We start from the raw sequence: 22,868 nt of genomic DNA on the forward strand, positions 1-22,868 counted from the left end.
CTATTCAAACAGAGGTTCTGTGATGTGGTCTAATGAGTAGAACACATCACAGCAGAAATCAAATCTAGCAGGGCACCAACTTAATTTATGACCTCTGATTCTGCTGTGGGGTCGGTATGGCGGTGCAGTGGTTAGCACGGTTGCCTCACACCTCTGGCACCCGGGTTCGAGTCTCCGCCTGGGTCACATGCGTGCAGAGTTTGCATGTTCTCCCCATGTCGTCGTGGGGTTTCCTCCGGGTACTCCGATTTCCCCCCCGCAGTCCAAAAACATGCCGAGGCTAATTGGAGTTATTAAATTGCCCGTAAGTGAATGGTGTGTGAGTGTGCCCTGCGATGGGCTGGCCCCCCATCCTGGGTTGTTCCCTGCCTCGTGCCCATTGTTTCCGGGATAGGCTCTGGACCCCCCGCGACCCAGTAGGATAAGCGGTTTGGAAACGATGGATGGATGGATGATTCTGCTGTTTACCCCTGGTTCATTTTTTTCCACCTGAAGCGAATAATCCCCAGAGTTTCCCCAGCAGTTATGGAGCACACCACATGCTTAACGTACCCGATACGAGATCAATTTCTTAACAGGTACTGTAGGCCTGGACAGTGCATCTGAAAAGCAGAAATGATAATGAAAATATGAAATAACTTGCCGAACACATCTACATGCACAATACGACTAACTTAGAGATGACAGTTAAGTGGGTGTCTTCAGTCTACGCGAGGAAACCTGGGCATACGATTTTCATTAACTAACAGCGCGTGTTCTGTTAAAATAGAATATTTGACCAAAGGTGAAGTAACATATGCAGAGACTGGCTGTACCATGTGAGACAGGAAGTATAAAAATAACTATTTGCATGATTAACCTACGGGACGAAACACACAACTTCAGCCCCAAGGATACCCGTGACACGCCACACAGCTCAGCTCATGTTGTTGCGCATGCGTTTTCGTCAGTATCCTTACGGAGGGTCACATGTCGGAGGTCTCACCAGCTGACCGGCGTCGCGAGGTCATAAATCCACAGAGCTGCAGCGCGCGGGTGCATGTGATATTGGCGATGCATGCGACACTCACCGGAGCGAGGTACGCAGTAGAAGCGGTTGTTCTGTCCGTTATAATATTTTACCATGTCGTCAACAAGTCCGCTTCTGTTCTCTGTATGCTTATGTCGCCAGCCGTATCCTGGTGCTACTGGAGAAACGCAGATGCCGCCTGCATTTCACGTGGTGTTTAGTCACTTATTTGCCTCAGGTATCTTTTGGTTTGAAACACGCGAGCGGTTCTCATACCAAGAGTGGAAGCACGCATTAGGCCCGTTAGCCACTTCCTAACATTATTTAGGATCAGAAAATGTTCTTGTGGTTTCCCGTTATACTCGTTTTAACCCACATTTAAAATAACATGCGGACATCTGACGTCAAAGAGCACATTGCAACCAGTTAGGAAACAGTTTTTAGATTAATTCCTATGAAAAACCACTTAAATAATACAAAACTTTTCAACATTTGTGTGGGATAGAGGTAGCAGACCAATGTCAGAGTATGTTGGGAAAGGAGCCAAAAATACTATGCAGTATATTTAATACACCAAGCCATCTTCTGTATTACTTATCCAGTATGCAAACCTTTATTTCTGACACAAAATATGAGTTTTTTTTTCAGGTTGAGCAGGGTAAGTTCTATTAGAATGTACGGTTAGATTGCTTATTCTGTCCATTCACCTGGTCTACCATGTCCAGTGCAGGTCACAGTGTGCTTCAGAAGGTTCTGTTCATTCACCCACAACCCCATGTCCAGTGCAGGTCACAGTGTGCTTCAGAAGGTTCTGTTCATTCACCCACAACCCCATGTCCAGTGCAGGTCACAGTGTGCTTCAGAAGGTTCTGTTCATTCACCCACAACCCCATGTCCAGTGCAGGTCACAGTGTGCTTCAGAAGGTTCTGTTCATTCATCCATAACCCCAGGTCCAGTGCAGGTCACAGTGTGCTTCAGAAGGTTCTGTTCATTCATCCATAACCCCATGTCCAGTGCAGGTCATGGTGTGCTTCATACTGTTACCATTTTCTCTGGTTATTATTCACGTGGCCTCTAAACTGCTTTGAGGGATCATGACTTGGTGTGTAATATTTTGGCTATTTTTACACCTCCTCAGTTAATATAATGTGGCCGTTTTATGTAACTTAACTATATTAATATACACCCTGCCCCATTCAGAGGCCAAAATGCAGGCTTGTAAGTCTTAAGGAAATTAACATGGATAAATGCAGTTTACAGTTGCTTTATGTAAATCCAAAAAACCATATAGTGCAAATTAGCAGTCAGTTTCCATTTCTTTTGGAAAGTTTATCCCGCTGCCCTGTCTTCTGTAAAACTGCAATTTTTAAGAAAGTCAGTAGCACTGCTGGCATGATCACAGAATACCCGAAAACAAAATGCTTTGCATCTTTAAAAAAATCATGTAGTGACACTATATTAAAAATGAATGCAGCTGTAATATAATAATCAGAAGCAGAAAAATACTTAGCTAAACTCATAGAAGACTGACTTAAACTGGTTTAAAAACAAATAAATACCAGTAGGTTAAAGCAGTGAGGTGTCCTGTGGCTGTCAGCAAAGTAGTCAACCAGTGTAAGAAATTTCACATCAAATTCTGTGGAACTAACCTGAGACTCCGTAAAACTGCTGGATGGTTGCAACTTTTAGCTATTTTAAATGATACATTTTAACCCTCAGAATCACAAAATGATCATTTATTTCTCAAAGTTTTTGTGATCTGAAATATGGACAATGATTTTCTGGATTGTGGATTTCATTAGTATCATAAAAATATGGCATTTCTCTTTGGATGATGACCTCGGATTATGCGCACTTTGCTTTATGGCTAGACAAATCTGAAAAGATGGCAAATGGCCTTTAGCAACAAAGTCAGACTTGTATCTGAAAAACATAACAGTGACCATTAATCATGGATGCAAAACGAATGTAAGCCCTACAAAGGGAGCTACACAAACACAGCAGAATTTGCCGTCTCAGTTGCTGTATTGGTGAGGCTGGGACATTTGTTGCTAAATTTGCACTCTGTGCTATTTAAAGCAGTTGTTTTCACTGGACAGTTATAGGATAATGAACAAAAGATAGGGCTGTTATGCAAGGCTAATCCACCCACCTTGGTCTTTCAGGAAGCTGGTAGGAAGCACTTTGGAGCCATGAATCCTACGGACTGTTTTCCAAACCACTGGGCTAATTAACGGTCCAGGCAGCGTTAGCTACTGCATCCCTGTTGTTTTTGTCTCTGGTTTTCCAGCTTATGCGATTGCTGCGCCATTTACGCTGCAGACGTTGCCCTCTGTTGGAGAATTGTTCTTGGTAGCAGTCTATGCATCTCTAGGACCTATCATGTTTTAGGAAGACCAAAAGCAAACAACCAAGCATTGCTTTTCAAAATTGATTTGCTTGTGGTAAAATGTTTAATCTGGAGATAATAATACAATACCACAACGTCTTTTCTTCGGACTTGACTGTAGAAGGTTTCCGGAATATAGCAGCTGACCGTGGTTTTTACTAGAAGTCTTCTAAAACTGGAAATCAGACCAGGTTTTCTTTCAGGACTTTGTTTAGCACGAGGCCATGAAGTTTTACAAATAACCAATAGATGCTTTAAATTGCGGCCAGTGTTACTGAATGGAGTTCATACCTTCAGGTGTGCTGTTCTGTCTTTGTGTTTCATTACCTTAGGGGCCTTTGGGGGACTTTATGAGAAATTTCTAACATTATGTACATTCTATAAAGAGCCGGGTGAGGTTTTTTGGCATAGTAAGATTACTTCTCAGATGTCTCGCTCCTCCTCGGAAATGTTTCCGAACACAAGCCACAAATAAACAGGACTGTTTGTCCAGTGGAAAGCATACAGTCTTTTATGAACGCAGTGAGATGAAAACATATTCTCTCAGCGTGGCATGAATGCATACGGATTACCGGCCCTGGATACTGTCTTTCATTCTCCACAGCTGTGCAGCTTCAAGGTCACTATTTATCTATTACTTTATTTAGAATGCAGAATTATTCAGGGGCACATGAGGTCTGGAAGATGAAAAAAAACGCACCAGGAAACCAACCAAGTCTGCAGTTATTTGTAGGGATGCAGCCAATTATTTTTGCTGCAGTATTTAAATGTGAGGATTTCATATGTTCATATGTTTTTACATTGATGACAGTAATATGACAGACATTGTCTCATTTTTTCTCAATGAGGCAATATGACGAGCACCTTTAATGCCCCCCAAATGGTTGAACAAGCTGAAACCTCCACACTTTAAAACCTGATTAGCATTTTTTCCCCATATATGGCTATTTAAATATGTAACTCCAGATGAAAGCTGGGTCATGTGACAAATGTCCTACCAGGGGTGAATATGAAATCATTGAACACAAGGGTAAAAGTTTCCAGTCAATAGTGGGAGACTGCTAGCAAACTCATGAACAGCTGTAGCCATGATGTACATTGTACACTGTTAGAAATGACTGTACATTTAGACAGCCATGGACTGTGTTTTTATAATCATTTAATGTGATATGACATCATCAAACTTCTCTATTACAGATCTACTCAAGAGTGGGACGGCTCCTTAAATAATAGCGGCATAAATAACGATGACAAGACAGCATCTACTGGCAATTTGCATGAGTCACTCATTCTACAAGAACAAACACCCCAGTCAGTGGGTGACCTCATTCTGAGTCACAGTTGATCCTGACATAATCTCTCATAATCTCAAAATGATACATATTTACAGGGTGGAAAATGGCAAAGATAATTGAATATCCCCATGTTTGTGGCTGCTGCTTCCTCGAGGGTCCGTTGCGTTAAGTGTCACCCACACGAGAGGTTGACTGCAGCACTGCAGACACAACAGGCCCGACAGGATGTACATAACTACAGTACTGTTCCAGCAGCCAGGTAGTTAAGCGAAATGGTCGCTAAGTGAAAATCACGGTAGCCGGAGCGTGAGCGCGACTGCGCGTACTACTGTACTTCAGCCTTCCATACTCGGTTTCTTTAAACCTTCATGGAGTGGACATTTTTAACAGCATTTTGTACATTCTGTCTCAGAGATCTCTCTGACTCCAGCATGAGTTATCAATCGTAACAAATATTGTAACAAATGCGCACATTGTTTGGAAAATGAATGTTTGGTTTTTTGTTACTGTTGTATTGGCAAATGGTTGCTAACCAAGGTTTTTGCTAAACGAGGAGTGGGTGCACCGATAAATATGAGTGGAGTGCACATAGTACACTGATAATGAAGAATGTAAGTAGAGGATCTTATTCTTCATTACAATTAACTTTGATAAAAATGACCATGAATACCTTATTATACTTTGACAAACCTCATGAGATTGTTAAATGTCCTCATGTCAGAAGAACAGGACCTAATGGAGTGGTCTGTATGGAATGAGAGATGTGAATTGCTGAACCTCAGCAGCATATAAAAATACTCTAAATAACACTGACATTTAGACGTGAAGAATGAGTAAAGGAGTAGGCTGATGAGAATACACAGAACCCTGTTTTGGGAGGTGGACCATCACCGTACTGCTAACATCACGTCTTAAGGCAGTGCTCTGCATATTGCAGCCTGTCAACAGAGTGACATCATAACAAGTTTGTTTCCCAATTCTGACATGTAGTAACAATTAATCGCTCCGTATTTAGAACCTTGCACTAACATAGGGAATTTTGTTCGGACATGAAGGTAAACAAATGCAGATACAATAAAAACTCACATTTGGACACTGTGGTTAAATGAGGGCTGGTATATGTGGCTCAGTGGGTTTGGATGCTTAGTCTGTTATTGGAAGGTTGCGGGTTTGAATCCCAGGGGTGGCAAGGTCATTTTACTGTTAGCCTCCTGAGCAAGGTTCTCGACCCCCAAATGCCCCATGGACTGCCTGATCCAGCTTTCTCAGAAATGTGTCTCTTAGAATAGAAGCATCTGCTAGGGTCACAAAAAAAAATTCGGTAAACAGGGTTGCAACGGCTTTTGTCTGAGTCTTCGGGGAAACACCAGCCATTCAACTCCCCCCCCCCTGCCTCCCTGTAATGCTCACTGGGTACACCATGGCTTTCCACTACTCTCATTTTACATTAGGGATATTAACAAGGTGACATCTCATGTGAAACCCTACACATAAAAATAAAAACAGAGAAACAGCAGGAGGTTTGCATTAGCCAGCTTCAGTTTATATATCAGTAAAATCCCACGGCCAGATTTAGAACATATCGTCAATGAGGAGAATCAGTAACCATTACAGACACAGTAGAGATACTTTATCCAATCTGACTTATATATTTCTTTGTGTGGTTCATTTGCATAATTTACAGTATTTATTCTGTTAACAGCGACCTAGATGCTTGTGTGTATAGAAAGTAGGCTATTCATTCGTCAACCTTAAATAGATGCTGGTAAAATTACTGCCGCAATAACACCCTGCGACCACGACCAGAATAAGCACTCAGAAGGATGGATGGATGGATGGATGGATGGATGGATGAGACTCACTGGGCCACTGGAGGTCCACCTTGGCAGTGATGTCACCTTCACGAGTCAAAGCCAAAGAACTAATCGGTTTCAGCAGCTGAATCCCCATGTGGGACGTTGCCACAGATCTGATCCCCAAACTGCGCTGTGCCTCATATACACTGGAGTCACTGGTTGCTGCTACAGTCTGTAAACAATAAACCACTGAATCCTCCTGGTTAACAGCAAAAAATAATAACAATGAATGAGTAACTGGGATTAAATTAAATAAACAGTTTCTATTCCCCAAAATATACTTATTGATGATTCAGTCGCTCATAAGCGTGGTAGTGTAGCGGTTAGCATTGTTGCCTCACACCTCAGGAGACCGCAGTTTGAGTGTGTTCCCCAGCTGTACGTGTGTGGAATTTGCATGTTCTCTGAGTACTCTGGTAGCCCCATCACGCTCCAAAAGCATACTCAGGAGGATTAGCATACTACATTGCAGAGGGGCTACTAGAGATTTTGGGCCCAATGAAAGCATAGTAATATTTAGCATCCAACCAAGACCGATCGAATTATATCGCAAATGTTTTAGAGCCCTTTTAATTATGCTGATTTAGTGATTTGGCCCTTTATAGCGCCCCCGTGGGAGTGGGCCCTGCGATGGCACCGTCCTGGGTTCTCCATGGGACTCCAGTCTCCCATGACCCTGCATTGGACAAGAGGGTATGGAAATTGATTGGATGGGATAATTGTGTACAGAGAGATTTCATTTATAATTTATATGTCATCTGAGCATCTTTTGTACATTTCCAACCCCAAGAAGCCGTGGCAAGCCTGCCTGAACGGTGTCACACCTCCACATATCCATTTTATACACATCCAATAGAGAGTTGCTTCATATTTCATGGAGTTATGAGAACGTAGATGAAGCTTCCTGCTTGGCTGGGAAATGAGAAAGGAGTTGAGGAGGTTCTGTGTAGGTCCAGTTTTGACCTTATACACGGGTGAAGTGCGATGTCTGCGAACTATATGAACACAGGTGTCCTTGATGTGAGTATTTAATCTGTATGAGTATTTAAGAAAAGCATGCTTAGAAGATTTCTAAATAACATAACATATAAATGAGGCTAACAGCAGATTGCACTTAGGATTGCTAAAGCGTGTATCAAAATGTGGACTGCGAGGGCTGCGGTTCTGCGGTTTCACAGAATAAATTAAGGTACAAAGACAAAATACCCGATATTGCGAGAAATTCCAAGAAGTCCCTTTCTCATATAATATAATCAGTCCTGTTTTCTGAAGTCTGGGTTACATTGTGAGCTTTTCAGTAGGCAGCCTGAGGTAAGTGTTTATTTTTAAAAGGGTTTTTTTGTTGTAAATTTGGGTTATGTCTCTGTTATTCCTGATACCAGGCAGTGGCTGAATCCTCAGTCTCTCCAGTAGGGGGCACCACAGAGGAAAAAATAAGGCCAACCTTGCATTCGTACAGTGGGTGACTAAGTCCATGTAGTACTACGTGCCTTCAAAGCATCACATGGCCTTGCACCCCCTACCGCAATGACGTCCTGCCCTCTTGAACTCTTCCCCTCACGCTCCCTCCAGTCATCTAGCAGTAATCCAGTTTGCCGCTCGCACCAGGCTTCTCAGCAGGTTGGTCCTTTAGTGTTTATTATTATTATTATTTTAGGACTGATATGGAGTCAATACGGCACTTTGTGTTGCCAAAGCCAGAGTGATACATGCTCAGAGTGATACATGCTCAGAGTGATACATGCTTTTTCCACGTTGCGTCCTTGTGCATTCTATGAAGTAGCAGGCTGCCTGAAGGCACCCCCACCATCTCGAAAAACTCAGACTGGGTTTCTGTAGGAAGTGAAAGACCTCCCCCCAACCCTACTGTACTGAGGACATTGCCATCTGACGTTGCATCAAAATGGTCCACTAGGTGGCATAGTGGTTAAGGGATTGAACCTGAATCCCTGCAGTGACTAAACAGGCCTCACTTTAGATGTTTCCTGACAAAAACTGAATTAACAAAATCTAAAAAAAGGAGCGATTTTGAACTCGTATTTTAAAGGGACATTTATAGAGCAGCAGACCTCGTTTTTAGTTCTAAGCAAACAGAGACTTGGCAGACCGTGCGAGCAGAAGGAACAGCAGATGATTTTAAAGATGTGGTGAAATCCATACTGTGAGACGGAGCTCGTTTTCTCGGCCACAAGTGATGAACATCATGCCGTCTGCCATGCTATTCCCATGGTGACGGGCAGGTGAGTGGCGAGCGTGAGAGAGAGAGAGAGAGAGGGTGACAGTGTCCACACACCCGCCACCCCCGCTGCGAGACGTGAAACCTCGGCAACCGCCCGCGTTGCGAGTCTGCCTGCCAGGAACAGCGTGTACCGCTCAGCCGAGTCCATCCTCCGTGGTGGGAGGTCTGAGGGGATGGAGGGGGGAGGGGGGAGGGGAGGGGGGTGGGGGGGATGGCATCTCACCAGGCCATCAGCCCATTGTCAGCCCCTCTAAACCCTAACCAAACAGGATCCACAGAATGCCGCAGACGACTATACGGAAGCGGACAGGAGGCTGACCCCAGCCACCATGGGCACCGCAAGCATCTCCGACCACACTTTCATTTTTCCTTCATCCGGCCCAAAACCTTGTAATTTAGCATAGGCTAATTTTATACCCCTATAATTATAAAAATGGTAAATGGATATTCATTCAAGAGCATAGCTTTGTAGTCAATCTGGAGCAGGATGCACTGTATTGCAGTAGGTAGGAAGACCTGAAAGTAGTGAAACTGAATACAGGGCTATGCAGAATGCTTTTCCAGAATCTTATGCACATAAGGGTCAGGTGACAGGTGACATGCCCACGGAACTGAACAAACCACTGTCAGCGTCTGACATTATATGCATGCGTAGCTTCAAACAGGTACAGCAAATCAGAATTTCAAAATACTAATCCTTTGTGCATCCTTAAACCATGCCAAAATCAATAGATGATTTATTTTGGATGGTGTACAGTGTGTTGTGTAATCCTTCTCAGCTGCAGTAACAGCATCGGCAAGGCATTAATCAGAATTAGCTGTGATGGCAGAAAATGGCACCTCCAGAAATCACCCGCAGACCCGAGGTTGCGACTAACTTATCAGTGATTTATGGTTTATGAAGACTTGTACTGTATTTATTTATATCCTCTGTTGTGCCTCACTGCAATGCAAACGAAGGCCTTATTTGCCACTAACCCATCTGAAATCACACAAAGTCATCGACCAGATTTAGTCTCCTTGATAAGATAAAGAATTTTTTTAAATGCCAGACGGCCTCAGACACAAAGACTCGTCCGCAGGAAATCCCAGGGGATTTGTGACGGACTTGATTAAGAATTCCCTTGCACATGCTCACCTTTAAGGGATGAGTCTTTTTTTTATTATTCAAGAAGAAAAAACATGTACATGTAGCATAATTCATATTTTAATACATCTATACATCATCCATAACTGCTTATACAAGCAAGGGCATGGTGAACCCGCAACCCGTCCCAGGAGTCGCAGAGAACAGGGCACAGAACATTCTGGATGGGATTCCAGTCTATCACTGGGTGAACACTCACTCACACAATCACAATGTCTTTTCATAGCTGCAGTAGTTTTCTAAAGGCATAAATACATTTCTGCAGCAGAACATTGCTTTCAGATATAATGTCTTAATTTCTGCATATATTTTAAAAAATGTTACTGGCATGAAATTAAATCATCTGCTCTGGTTAATTAGTCCAAATACAAGCTGAGGAGTAAGATGTGCAATTAGCTGACAGAATCACCTTCGGTTGCCGTAGCGCCTCTTAGCATCATCGCTATCTGTAATCACCTGGCTATTAAAATGCCATATGATTTGAAGAACGAAGGCCTCATTCTCAGCCTTCTCCAACTGCACAATATCCCTCGCAGTCGTCCCACACTGCTGATTTTGCTGAACGTCTAGTCGAGTGTTTGTTTTATGACGTATGGCCTTCGTCTTAATTGTAAACAAAACTAATTTAGGGGTGCTTGGTTACAGACGAGAGCGATCATTTCAAATATCGGTGTGATCATCGCCTCACAGTCAGCTGTCAACCAGTAGAGAGACCTTCTCCATTTACAATGTTGTAGCTACTACTGTGAGCGACACCGTCAGAAATAATGGAAACCGTATTGCCACACAGCCGTGTCTGCCTATAACGCTAAAAATAGCCACTTTTCAGGTATTTTAATTCTCCTTCTGAGCGCGCTCGGTGGTGCGTGTTATTGTCTGTGCGACTGAGGTGTCGGGCAGGCACCTGGTTCAGGAATCTAGTGCCTTGTGCCCTTTCATCCTCCCCCCGCGGCTGCCTCTCCTCTAGAAACATGTCCCTTTTGTTTCATGTGATGTCAGCAGTGCCCCATACATCCCGTAAAATGTAACGATGCTTTGCCACGTGCACAAGTACAGGTACGTCGTAACGCTTTTTTACTTATATCCCTTATATCTTGCTCTCCTTTGAGATGCACACAAACTCACATACACACGGTCGAGAGTGAAGTCTGGGGTCTGAGCACAGGGTCAGCCATTTATCTTGGGCCCCTGGAGCAGCTTGGGGGAGGATTAAGGGCCTTGTTCAAGGGCCCGACAGATATGTGATTATTCTGCCGTGCGACCGTCTGATCACAACCACTAACTCTCGGAGCCACACGCTACCAGGTCGGTAACAAAGGACTAGGTAACACACACCAACATTCCATCTGCAGTTCCTGGAGTACAGTGACGCCCCCCCCCCCCCCATTTAACATCATCCTGAATACTATTGTATTGACAGACACAGGCATTATATGTACAGGCACAACAATTTCAGGAAGAGCTATACCATTATGTCCTAATGAATGTTGAACTGCCCCATATCACAAGAACCTCCGGCCTCACTGTATCATTTTAGACTTTAACGTTCCGAAATGTTAACTAACATGGACAGCCAAACCACAACTAAATACATGTTTTTTATAAAAAATTTCATGGATTTAGATTCATACATATCCAGTTTCTCTAAAATTAACTTTTACTTTAGATTTTTTTTTTAGGTACAATAGGGTCAGCATTAGGGCGGCATGGTGGTGCAGTGGTTAGCACTGTCGCCTCACACCTCTGGGACCCGGGTTCAAGTCTCCGCCTGGGTCACATGTGTGCGGAGTTTGCATGTTCTCCCCATGTCGTCGTGGGGTTTCCCCCGGGTACTCCGGTTTCCCCCCACAGTCCAAAGACATGCTGAGGCTAATTGGAGTTGCTAAATTGCCCATAGGTGTGCATGTGTGAGTGAATGGTGTGTGAGTGTGCCCTGCGATGGGCTGGCCCCCCATCCTGGGTTGTTCCCTGCCTCGTGCCCATTGCTTCCGGGATAGGCTCCGGACCCCCCGCGACCCAATAGGATAAGCGGTTTGGAAAATGGATGGATGGATGGATAGGGTCAGCATTAAATAAATATAGAGGAAAAAGATTATCTATGGCAGAAAAGTTCCCCCATAGGAAACTTAGTTTAGTCACATATGAATTTAATGCTGATTGGGGGCTTGAGAGGAAAGTTTCTGCTAATAGACGAGGGCGTCAAGAAAACACGGCGGGGCCGGAATCCGTTAAAACAGGAAAAGCCCCCGCGAAACGCTTTGTTTGCCAGGGCTTTCATTTAAAAACCAATATCTCCCCGGTCACTCCGCAGTAATTATTCTCAGCTTCTTCTCAACACAGAGCAGACCAAAAGAGAAGAAGAAAACAGAAAGCACTCCAGAGAATTAAACAATTCTCCAAGTTCAGAGAGAGCGTCGCTGAGCTTTTATGTTCTCGGTTTGTTTTGGTGTACTCGCTGCCCCGTTGCTTAAATAATGTTCCAGAAACAATGAATTATCACAGTCTAAACTCATGCTGTCCCCACCCTTTACTGCTTCCATCACCCCTCTACGTCTGCACTGTCTGAATTATAATTATTTGATATCCCCACTAGCGATGTTAACCTAGAATGGAGAATCAGCCTGGGATTCTGAGGTGGATTCAGGACTAGGCGATGCTAGCAATTGCTCTGGGCTTGGAGTCGTTCTGGGATGCCCGCTCGCTGCACCTCTCCAGACAAGCAGAACCACACACTAATTTGCACTACAGCCTCGAACGTGAGCACACAGGCTAGGATTTTGGGGGTCTTTGGGGGCTTAAAAGATTCGCATCCTAACATCAAAATGCAATTTCATATTAGTTTCACGAAAATGTTAATAATTAGCAAAAGGTTCCTCTTGTTCATAACTAATTATGCTAGTGTGGCATTTGCCTCTGATTTAGAGCCTAACATATTTATTATTATTATTGTTTAATATTATTATTTCAATTTTTAGATTTGTCTTCTTCTTCTTCTTCTTCTTATTATTATTATTATTATTATGAAGGATGTCTGACCAACCTGTGTTCTTTCTGCCTGTGAAAATCTTCTATACAAAAAATAATTATGCAAAAAATAATTAACATGGAAAAAAAAAATCTTGCCAAAAGACGTGGCCTTCAGGATGACCCCAAAGAAGTCACAGGTACTTTCTGGATGACCTCCAAATACTCCTTCATACCGGAGAACCTTCGAAAGCCCTCCTCCCAGACAACAACCACATTGCATAAAGGGTGGCAGGAAGATTGATGATCATCTCTAATCATTGTGCAGAACATGACCCAGTGCAGTACAGAAAGCCAACCCGTGAAAACAAGATAAATCACTTAATTCATATTTATTATTTATCAATCAAGATAAGTCATATCATTCATATTCACAATATCCATAATTGGGATATAACACGTCGTGCCATCGTTCTAGAACTGTGAATTTGCAAATCATTCATCAGTGAAATGTAGCTGACGTATCTGATCTTTAACACACGACATTGCAATGATCTGGATGGTCGACGATCACCTCACAAAGCTAAGACGCTAACTAATGCATTTTTCTTTTGGTCTGTACCTTAATTATATTTTCCTGAAGATGACTTTCAATGGTTCCTTTGCCTTTTCATTTTGCTTGGATTGGACTTAGTCCCAATCAAGATGAATAGTTAAGAGAGATATGGATGGATGGATGGTGCTTAAAATCAATGCCATAATCACAAGTATCACAAATCACAATGCAGTCGACATTTTCCCCTTTGTTTTTTTATGTCCTTATTTTTCCTTTTTAAATGCTTAAAAACCACACAGGTGCGGGAAGTTTTCCTTTTTTCCTGGATCTGCTCGATCGCTGCGCACACAGACACACTAGCACAACCCCAGGGGGTGGCAAAAAACAACGGGGAAATCGTTTGATAGAGTCTGCCCTGTCTGCCGACTCAAAGTACAGAGCCCGGGGTAGAATTAAAACAGCAGTAAGGCAGCCATCTGCGGACTAGCTGGGAATAAGAGGACTTCCTCAGCGGTCTATGGGAAGCACACCCGTCATCTACACGTACATTGACATGGCATCCCATTTGTGTTCTATGACACACCAAACAGGGAAATTCGGCATGCCAGTTAAGCATACACATGTGGAGGATGCTGCCAAGATAACCATTTATTATTATTATGTCGCGAACCCCAAGGGAGATCCTCACTGACAAACCAGGTCTAGCCAATGAGAATCAGGACAAGATTCAAGATGTCTCATTGGCTGTGCCCTACAAGTGCACTGGAAGGCCTACTTGTTTAGTGCCGCCCACTGCAAAGAACAACAGTGAATAAATAAAGAATGAATAGACAATGGACAATGAGGCATGCAACATGACAGTGAAGACAAGTAATGCATTAATATTCACAGGATGCAAGGTTGGGTCGCTATGCTCTTTCACTGCATATCTGTCTCACCTGGTTCTTACACACAGCTCATCGAGGGTCATGGATCCATGGAGTCTGGCTTTGTGCATTTAAGCAGTAGCATCTCCTGGCCATTAAGAGGAAAACCTCTTCATTTGAGGAAATTTGTTATCTACCTGAGGCATATTCAATGTATAATTTGAGGGTTCTGGGTTCAAATCTGTCATCCGTGTGTTAAAAATTTGAGATCAAAGATTCTTTTTCTGCCTTGTGGCCCAGATGGTGGCATTTGGACTCGGTGCAATGTACTGCTGTTACAGGAGACAATGTAAAGTCAAGGGTTACAAGACATAAGACATTTGCAGCTCAATAAAAAATAATATCCACAGCTCACATTTGATCCAGAGCTTGTCACTTAAATTACCTCAATGCTTCATGGGTGAGATGCAAAACTGAAAAGAAAATGCATAAATAATACAGTAATAAAGTCACTTTGGATGTGGTAAAAAAAAAAAAAAAAAGCTGCATAGATTTATGTATCTGGGAATTAATTAATTGTGCAGTTATCTCTGGTTGAGTTATAGCCTTTCTTCATGCAGTGCATCTGCATTGTACATCATACTGAACAGGGCATGCACGTTCTCTGTAAGCAGGCAAATATATTCTTCTTGTTTTCTCTGTTTTATTGCCCTTGTAGCCTAAGTCTTTAAAATAAAGTCGGGACATTGTTAATCATCACTTGTTGCCTGTATAATATAAAGGAGTCAGCCTTCTAGAATGGGACGTCAGATATCAAAGGCATCCATGAAAATGCAGATGGCCCTTCAGTACAGCTTCCATTCATTTTCCCTTGTAGTATGTCGTAGATGAAGGCTACCAGTGTCATTAGATGGCACCAAATGATTATATATGGCCAGTCACGTTAGCACTGCTTTAATGGGGCTTTGCAACATATGAGAATCCTGCCATCTACTGACAGAGTATGTTTAGAGCAGGCACTGAGGTGCACTCAGCTACAAAAGGCCCACAGATACTTGTGCTAGTTGCTAAGAACAGAAACCTTTTAACATACACATACAGCAAAGAGCACAACAGACCTCGACCAATGAAGGGACCAGGCAGATCTGGAGCTGGGTCCAATCAGGGCGAAGAGGTTTTAGTTAATTTAATCATGGCTGCTGATGTCAACAGGTCAGACATGAACAACAAGACAGACCCTAACAATGGGCCAAGTGTAACGAACAGGACGGACATGACAAAAGGTTCAGAAGCAAATCATAGGCGAGCCATGGTTGGCACAAGCAAAACTCACATGCGTTGGAACTATGGATAAGTGAAGTTTTATCACCAACAAGAACAAACGTTACGCACTTGAAGTCCCCATGCATTAGTGATCATTAGGTTAAAAAATTGGCCCAGACTTTACACCTTATCACCATTCGATTACAGCTAATTTTGCAGTATGAATTTGAAGTTCAAACCTTCACAGTTATGATTACTCATGCTGTGAATAAGAACATGTACCGTCAAAGCACAACAACGATTCATATTAAGAGAAATTTGTCTAGACTGTTTGAAGACAAGAATTCAATTTCCTCGACTGTTTGAAGACAAGCATTCAATTTCACCCCTGGAGACGCAGCAGTTGTAAGTCAGTTTAAAAGGCTTGCAGGGAAATTCTGAGCTCTGCGCCGATTAATGAACAAGCTCCTTTTCAACCTAACTCCCTCTCTCACACACACACGTGGTTGGAAACTCACATTATTTGCACTGGTGTCCCGCAGAAAAGGGCGGGGCTAAAACGACAGGCCAGATAAGAGGCTCTCCTTTCATTGGCTCACAGCCCACTCCTTGACGCCTGCCCTGGGCCAGACTATGATTCCACAGGCAAGGTCAACAATACAATCCTCTACTTCAGCATCCAGCCCCCCCACCTGATCTCCCTCTCCGACTTCTGCTGAGTAGGAAACCCTGCTGCGTTTTCAGACTTGGGTTGAAAGCTTACAGTGAGAGAGAGAGAGAGAGAGAGAGAGAGAGAGAGAGGAGCTAAGAATTAATCGCCTCCATGCTCGTTCCAGGAAATGTTTTGTCCCTAACAGAAAGCAGAGAGACTGTGAGCATAGCTAGATAAGCAACATTAACTTAAAAACACTAATTCAGCAGCTAAACCTGAATAAAATGTGTGGAAGTGGGGATCAGTGGGTTTTATGCCTTTATGCCTGTGCTTGGAAGGTTGCTGCTTCAAGCCCTCTCTCAGCCTGTCTGTGGGCCCTTGAGCAAGGCCCTTAACCCTCCGCTCCCTGGGTGGCTGCCCTTTGCTGCCAAGCTTGCTCTCCCCTACGGAGAGAAAGATGTGGTAGGTGAAAGGAGGGTTTTTTTCCCCCCACGGGGATCAATAAAGTGCAATCATTTCATTTCAAAACATCAGCTCTGGCTTTACCTTTGCAGTCTCACTCTAAACAGCAAGGTGATTTTACAAGCAGTCCACTGAATTAAATAACAAATGCCTTGTATATGTATATACAGTATGTACATATAAATACTTTTTGTTATCTGTGCTCTCATCAAACGCTAGCAAATCTTATTTTTAGTGGTCACGCCTTTAGTAAATTCAATTAATCACATTCACGTTGAGCAAATTGCACCATTTCAGCAAATTGCTTATTTATGAATTTTATGGCTGAGGCTTTTAGATAAAGCAGAATTTATTTTTCATGTTGTAACAGGCACGAACCATTCCGAAGCCAGCCTGGTGCCTAGTGCATTCTGGGACAGGCTCCAGGTACTCTGTAGCCCACAACTAGATAAGCAGTTATGGAAGATGGATGGATGTGTGGACGGATAAATGAATGGATGGATGGATGTTTTAGGAGGGTTATGCTTTTTTGTAATGTTCGTGTGAAAACAGGAGGGAAGGGGTATGGTCCAGGAAAAAATTCTATTCAGCAGTTTTCAGTCAATAATTGAAAATAATATACGTTAGTGTTCTGTATATGACGGAGAGAGAGAAATTGACTGTAATGTTCTGGTTCTCAAGGGGGTTACGGGATTCTACTTTAAATCAGTGAGAACTGCCATATAGTTCCCTTGCATTTTGCATTTTTGCACATGGTTTTATGCTAATTTTTATTCTCTTAAGACGTCTTGCAGTGTGTTTTCTGTAAATTTGTATTCTTGTATTCTATTCTACCTCCTTAGTTTTTGCATATGTTGTACTGTGAAGTGATTCTCCTATGTGTTGTGTAATAATGTTGCTGTACTTCATGCTTGGCAATGAACCATAAATAGTTCTGGTAGGTTGTTTGTACATAACTGCCGTAAAGTGTTCCGAGTTCTGCTACAGTTATATTCTGTTCCGATAGCCGTCCTGCCCATAACAACATGAGGGTTAGAATAAAACCCCTGTTCCTGCCTCCAAAACTGCATCTGTCCCGTCAATCTGTTTGCCAACCTGAAGCCGTATTTTCCATAATTCTCGTCTCAAAGCGTCTCAAACCCAGACTGATGTACTGCAGGGTGCGGGTAAAAATCTGGGCAAATGCCGTTAACCTCCACTTCCAACTTTTCAACAACAAACTGCATCTATTTTCAGTGCACAACCGCAAGTCTATGCACATAGATCTACGCCGTTTTTCATTTGTGGCCAATTACGTAAGAAAGGCATTAGAACACGTTATTATCTTACGAATTTTTGTGCTGTTGCTAAGCACTGTTTGTTTAGTTTAATAATGAATTTAGATTACTTGCCAGTGTTGTTTAACTCAGGGTGCCCGTGGGCAAAACATACAAGTGACAGGAATTATAATTAAGCAACAAACAACAACGAAAAACTCATATAAAAAGGCAGGAACTGAAGGTTCCAGTCCCAGTCCACCGCATGTGTGATACGATATACTCACAGAATTAATTTTCAAATGTAAAAACACTACTAAGTAACCAAGTACCAACAGGGACATTAATTAAGAACTTTCAAACGGCTAATTTGTCAGATCTAAGAGTAAATGAATACCCAGATATGTCACACTGGCGATAAGATGACTAGATGACCACCCATGATATCAGAAGAGCTGCGGGACTGATCGTTTAATACGTTAAATATATTTCACCTAGATCAACTAATTCAGATAACTGAATACAACTTTAGCGGGTTAAGTACGCATGATCTGACGGAGTATATGATGGCAGGGGGGCAGCCGAGGACCGGGCGTCCTCCCACTCATCCGCACATCCACAGCAGAGAAAGGAAGTGTACGTGATGTGGATGTGACCTCCGCCGCGGCGTACCGTGACGGCACACCGTCATGGAACAGTGGCAAGGACGCCGCCTATCAGTCGAGGATCTGGCTGCCAGAGGAGGCTGGAGATCGAAGTAAAAACCAGAGTGGGTGGGGGGCGGTGACTCAACAGGCTAACTCACTGCTACTCTGCTGCTCCCATGGTTACAAAACAGCGCCATGTCTGGGGGGTGGTCCAGTTCAGGTGCTGTTGTCAGCTTTCTGAAACAATCCATACTAGACAAAAAGCTTTCTCTGGGTAACAATAATGAATAACCCCCCCCCCCCCCCCTTAGATAGTTACACTTCTATAAACTCCATGCTCACCCCCCCCCCCCCCCCACACACACACACACACACACACACACGCTGAGCTCATAATAGATGTTCCTGGGGCCCCCATAGTACACTCCCTTGATCTTCACACCTTCTCACTTTAACGAGAGCAGTTAACCTCCCTTCACTAAGTGTGACCCTGCCAGTGAGCTGGTGGATTATGGGAAATGTGTATAATCACATAATCTAATGCGCGGGTGTAAACTGAGTTTGTTTTTGTGTGTGTGTGTGTGTGTGGCCAAAAGCGTCCAGGTTCAAATTCCATATGGGTAACTGTGCACCAGACTGCTTAGGTAAATATTCTCTTGTAAAAACATACTAAAGGCTGTTTAAAAGGTGGCCTAAGCTTTAAGATCTTTTCATGTTTCTCCCAGTCCGGTTCGGCCACCTCAGCTGAACAAACAAACATCTTTTACTACCTGCTGGCCAAGCTGTCCACCCCACCCTGACGAGAAGGGCTTTTCCTGGAGTTCTCCCTCTGCCCCCACATACATATGCTTCACAGAGCTGGCCAGGGCCCCCAACATAACAGAGTCTGTTCATGTGGCACTGTACTTACCCACAGCTAGGGGGTGCTCTCAAAACCTGCTATTGATTTACAGGATTATATTGTTCCAGCATATCCTGTTAGTTAGGAGACGTGCTTGTCTGATGTGGTTTTTCACCACCCCCATAGGATGAATAACAGCCTTTGGGACTGAGGACGACACCCCAGGTGTCCTCTCTCTCCAGCCAGGATGAGGTGAATCATGATGGTGCGTCTCTTCGTGGTAGCATAACGCCAGACCCCCCCTTTCCCCGATTCAGTGGGGCGTCCTTACCACGGGAACCATTACTCATCCCACCCCACAACTCCAAGGCACGGGGTCTGTATTGCTCCTGCTGGGGTTGCCGCGGTGATGCCGTGCTGCTCTCCATCGCCACCTGGGGACCCGCTTTGGAAGGGTGGGTGGAGTTGGCTGTGATGGGAGGCTCGCGGCGCCGACGCGGCGCCGACGGTGCCAGAGAGTCCGGGTCCCATTCAGCGAGAGACAGCTGTGCTTCAGGGACACAATGATGCCATTTAGCCCACGGTCATGGGTACGCCAGATTATTCAACATATAGTTATTATTTCTGTGCCATTTTAGTCATTCAACATGCACTCAGCAGGTTACTGATGTGGCATTTTAGGTGGATAGACATTAATTAAGAATTATTCACCATAGCTTAAAAACGGAATGATCCAAATGTTTCACAATACTGTGGATCAATCAATTAACAAATCGATCAATTAATCAATCAACCAACCCATCCATCCATTCATCTTCCCATAGCTTATGTAGTACTGGGTTGTGATGAGTCTGCACAGACTCAGGATGCACAGCAGGGGGTGCCAGTGTTTCACAGGACGTGCATGTCACACAGACACACACACACACACACACACACATGTGAACACACAGATCTTTGTGGGGACTCTCCATTAATTTCTATGGGGAAAACCCTAATCCCAGCAATGGCAACCTTAAGCCCTACCCAGCCCAAACCTCAACTGTAAAGGCTTTTGGCATTTTTAGTTGTCTTATAGCAGTCACACAGTTTTATGAAACTGAGTCTCCCACAATGCCAAAATAATAGGTTTTTAATCACCTCATCCCCCCACCCCCCCAACACACACACACACACACAGTGGAATATTTAGAGACCACCGAAAACATGTTTTTGCCCTGTAAGGGGAAACCAAAGTACCCAGGGAAACCCGACACAAACACAGGGAGAAACTCCTGTACAGACAGAGAGCACAGAACTGGGAAATGGAATGTAGCCCCCAAACCCTGATTTGAGGCTACAGAGACGGTCACTGAGCCACCGTGTGAATTATTAAGCATTTTAATCTTCCAAAATCAAAATCTGCACAGAGCTGAGATCAGATCTGACCGAATGGAAACACCATCTCTATGGGCACTACACAGGCTGAAGAAGACTGTATTGTAGCATTGGTAGATGGAAAATAGGTTCCCTCTGCTGGTCAATGATTGCTGTTGCACTCGGCACAAAAAAGTACACTTTAAATAAGGCTGCAATGCTGAACAAAGCATCAGACGAGCCCCGGTGTTTGTACTACTCAGCGTTGACACCTTGACAATGATCAAACACCCTCTTAGATCAACAAACAGCAAACAAACATAATTAAATAAAACCATAAGTATTGCAGCAAAGAACCAACAATATGCTCATAAATATTGAAAATACCAACACACAGTAATGCAGTGAAGAGTAATTATTGTTTTGATTTAGTGATTAAATTATAGAAATATTCTCAACACATGAAATGCAACAAAGACAAATTAATTTCAGGTGTATTTGTGCCGGTAATAAGTAATCTGTGATCAGTAATTACTTAAATAATTTCTAATTATAATCCGAGGCAGCAAAACCAAAGTGTGGGTTTTCACATTAGATGTCTAAGCAGAGGCACAGAGGTGGCTGGTTATGAGCGCAGCGTGTGTGGGCTTTGGGGGTGCGGGCTGGTGGCTTGCCGCCAGTCAGAGACATCGCAGACACCAGCGCGGGGGCGGGTGGGAGTCAGCCGCGTGGGCCAACGGGCAAACCCACAGCCGGGAGAGAACACGGCATCTCCGGAAGATGCTAGGAGGCGAGATCCATACCGGGCGTCGAGCCACCGGGGTAAAAATACCCCCGACACTCCAGCATGTGAACTGCCCTCGACTGGCTCCCGCTTTCCGGAATCCTGGCTCGCTCTCTCGCTATCCTTTACAGGATGCCAGTGATTCCTGCAATGAGCAGCAAGTCCCACGTAAAAGTCGAAGCGACACCCACTTAGTATCATGTTTGCGTATAAAGGAAGGCACACCAGAATACCACTTGCAGCAGGAGAGGCTGTAAAAATTACCTAGACAATGAAATATAAAGTATTTTCCTGAATATTCTATGTATCCAGACTGGGTGTGATATTATTCGCTCCCCTTGGAATGAGCTGTGACTCCCCTCTAGCTCCTCAAAAGTAATGAAGCGGTACGGGATCTGCGAGACCCCCTATGATGTCACAGCAGCAGGTAAGCCAAGGTGGAAAATGAATGGGATCACACAACATTTCACAAAAAAAAGGACGACTTTAGTCATGGGACGCAGATGCAAGAGCCGCAGCACCTTGTGATTTGGATCTTCAGGGTCTTCAGCTAACTGGCCCAGATTATCATGGTTTTGATGACATCGTTATTTTCAAGCAAGCCATTCAGCTAGGCCTAATTAAAGAAACAGACAAACAGCAGGCATGGTCCACTCCCAGGATACCCAACCCCCATGCCCCCCCCCATCAATGTCAGCTTACCTCTGGTGCCCTTCAGTACATTCCTTTCAGGAGCCCCCCCCCCCCACCTTACTTTCACTCCCTTTCACACATACCTCTAAGCCCATAATCACTTCAGCTGTAGGGACGGGATCCTGCACTCAGAGACAGCCAAGCCTGGGGTCAAAGGTCACTCATTACACATTCCCTTTTATCTTCTCAGTAGTTTGAGGAACCCAGGAAGAATTTCGGGGGGGGGAATAAAGCCAGGACAAGGAAACTTTCTAGACAGTATTTCTTTCTTCCATAAATGCCTGCCACAGATTGTATATAAATGAGGTTTAGTCGACAGGGAGGAAAAAAAATCTGTTTCCTTAGGCTCCTGCCAAAGCTTTCGCATGATTGCAACATGGCCTAGTCATCCTCAATCAGCCTGTGCGCGTTTCTCTGGGTGCTGCTGAAGGCATGCATTAGTGCCGTTAACCTGGTTTTGTCACGGTGCGACGTCTCCCAATCTACACTCATTTAAAGCTAGGGCCATTGACAACCTCCGGCTGCTGAGCAGACTTCATTTATTCTTAAATGTTATTCTGTATTGTATAAATAAAGATATAAAATATGTAAG

The 22,868-nt window shown here is 43.8% G+C and overlaps 1 long non-coding RNA gene across 1 annotated transcript; it reads right to left on the reverse strand.

The window, feature by feature from the left end:
• Positions 1-1,960: 1,960 nt before the first annotated feature.
• LOC125745069 (uncharacterized) lies at positions 1,961-3,726 on the reverse strand. Its single transcript, XR_007398553.1, has 3 exons — positions 3,691-3,726; positions 3,490-3,574; positions 1,961-3,387 (listed from the first exon to the last, which is right to left on the reverse strand). It is a non-coding gene; the product is annotated as an uncharacterized LOC125745069 (long non-coding RNA).
• Positions 3,727-22,868: the final 19,142 nt, after the last annotated feature.

This window comes from Brienomyrus brachyistius, chromosome 1, assembly GCF_023856365.1.
Source record: "Brienomyrus brachyistius isolate T26 chromosome 1, BBRACH_0.4, whole genome shotgun sequence".
NCBI lineage: Eukaryota > Metazoa > Chordata > Actinopteri > Osteoglossiformes > Mormyridae > Brienomyrus > Brienomyrus brachyistius.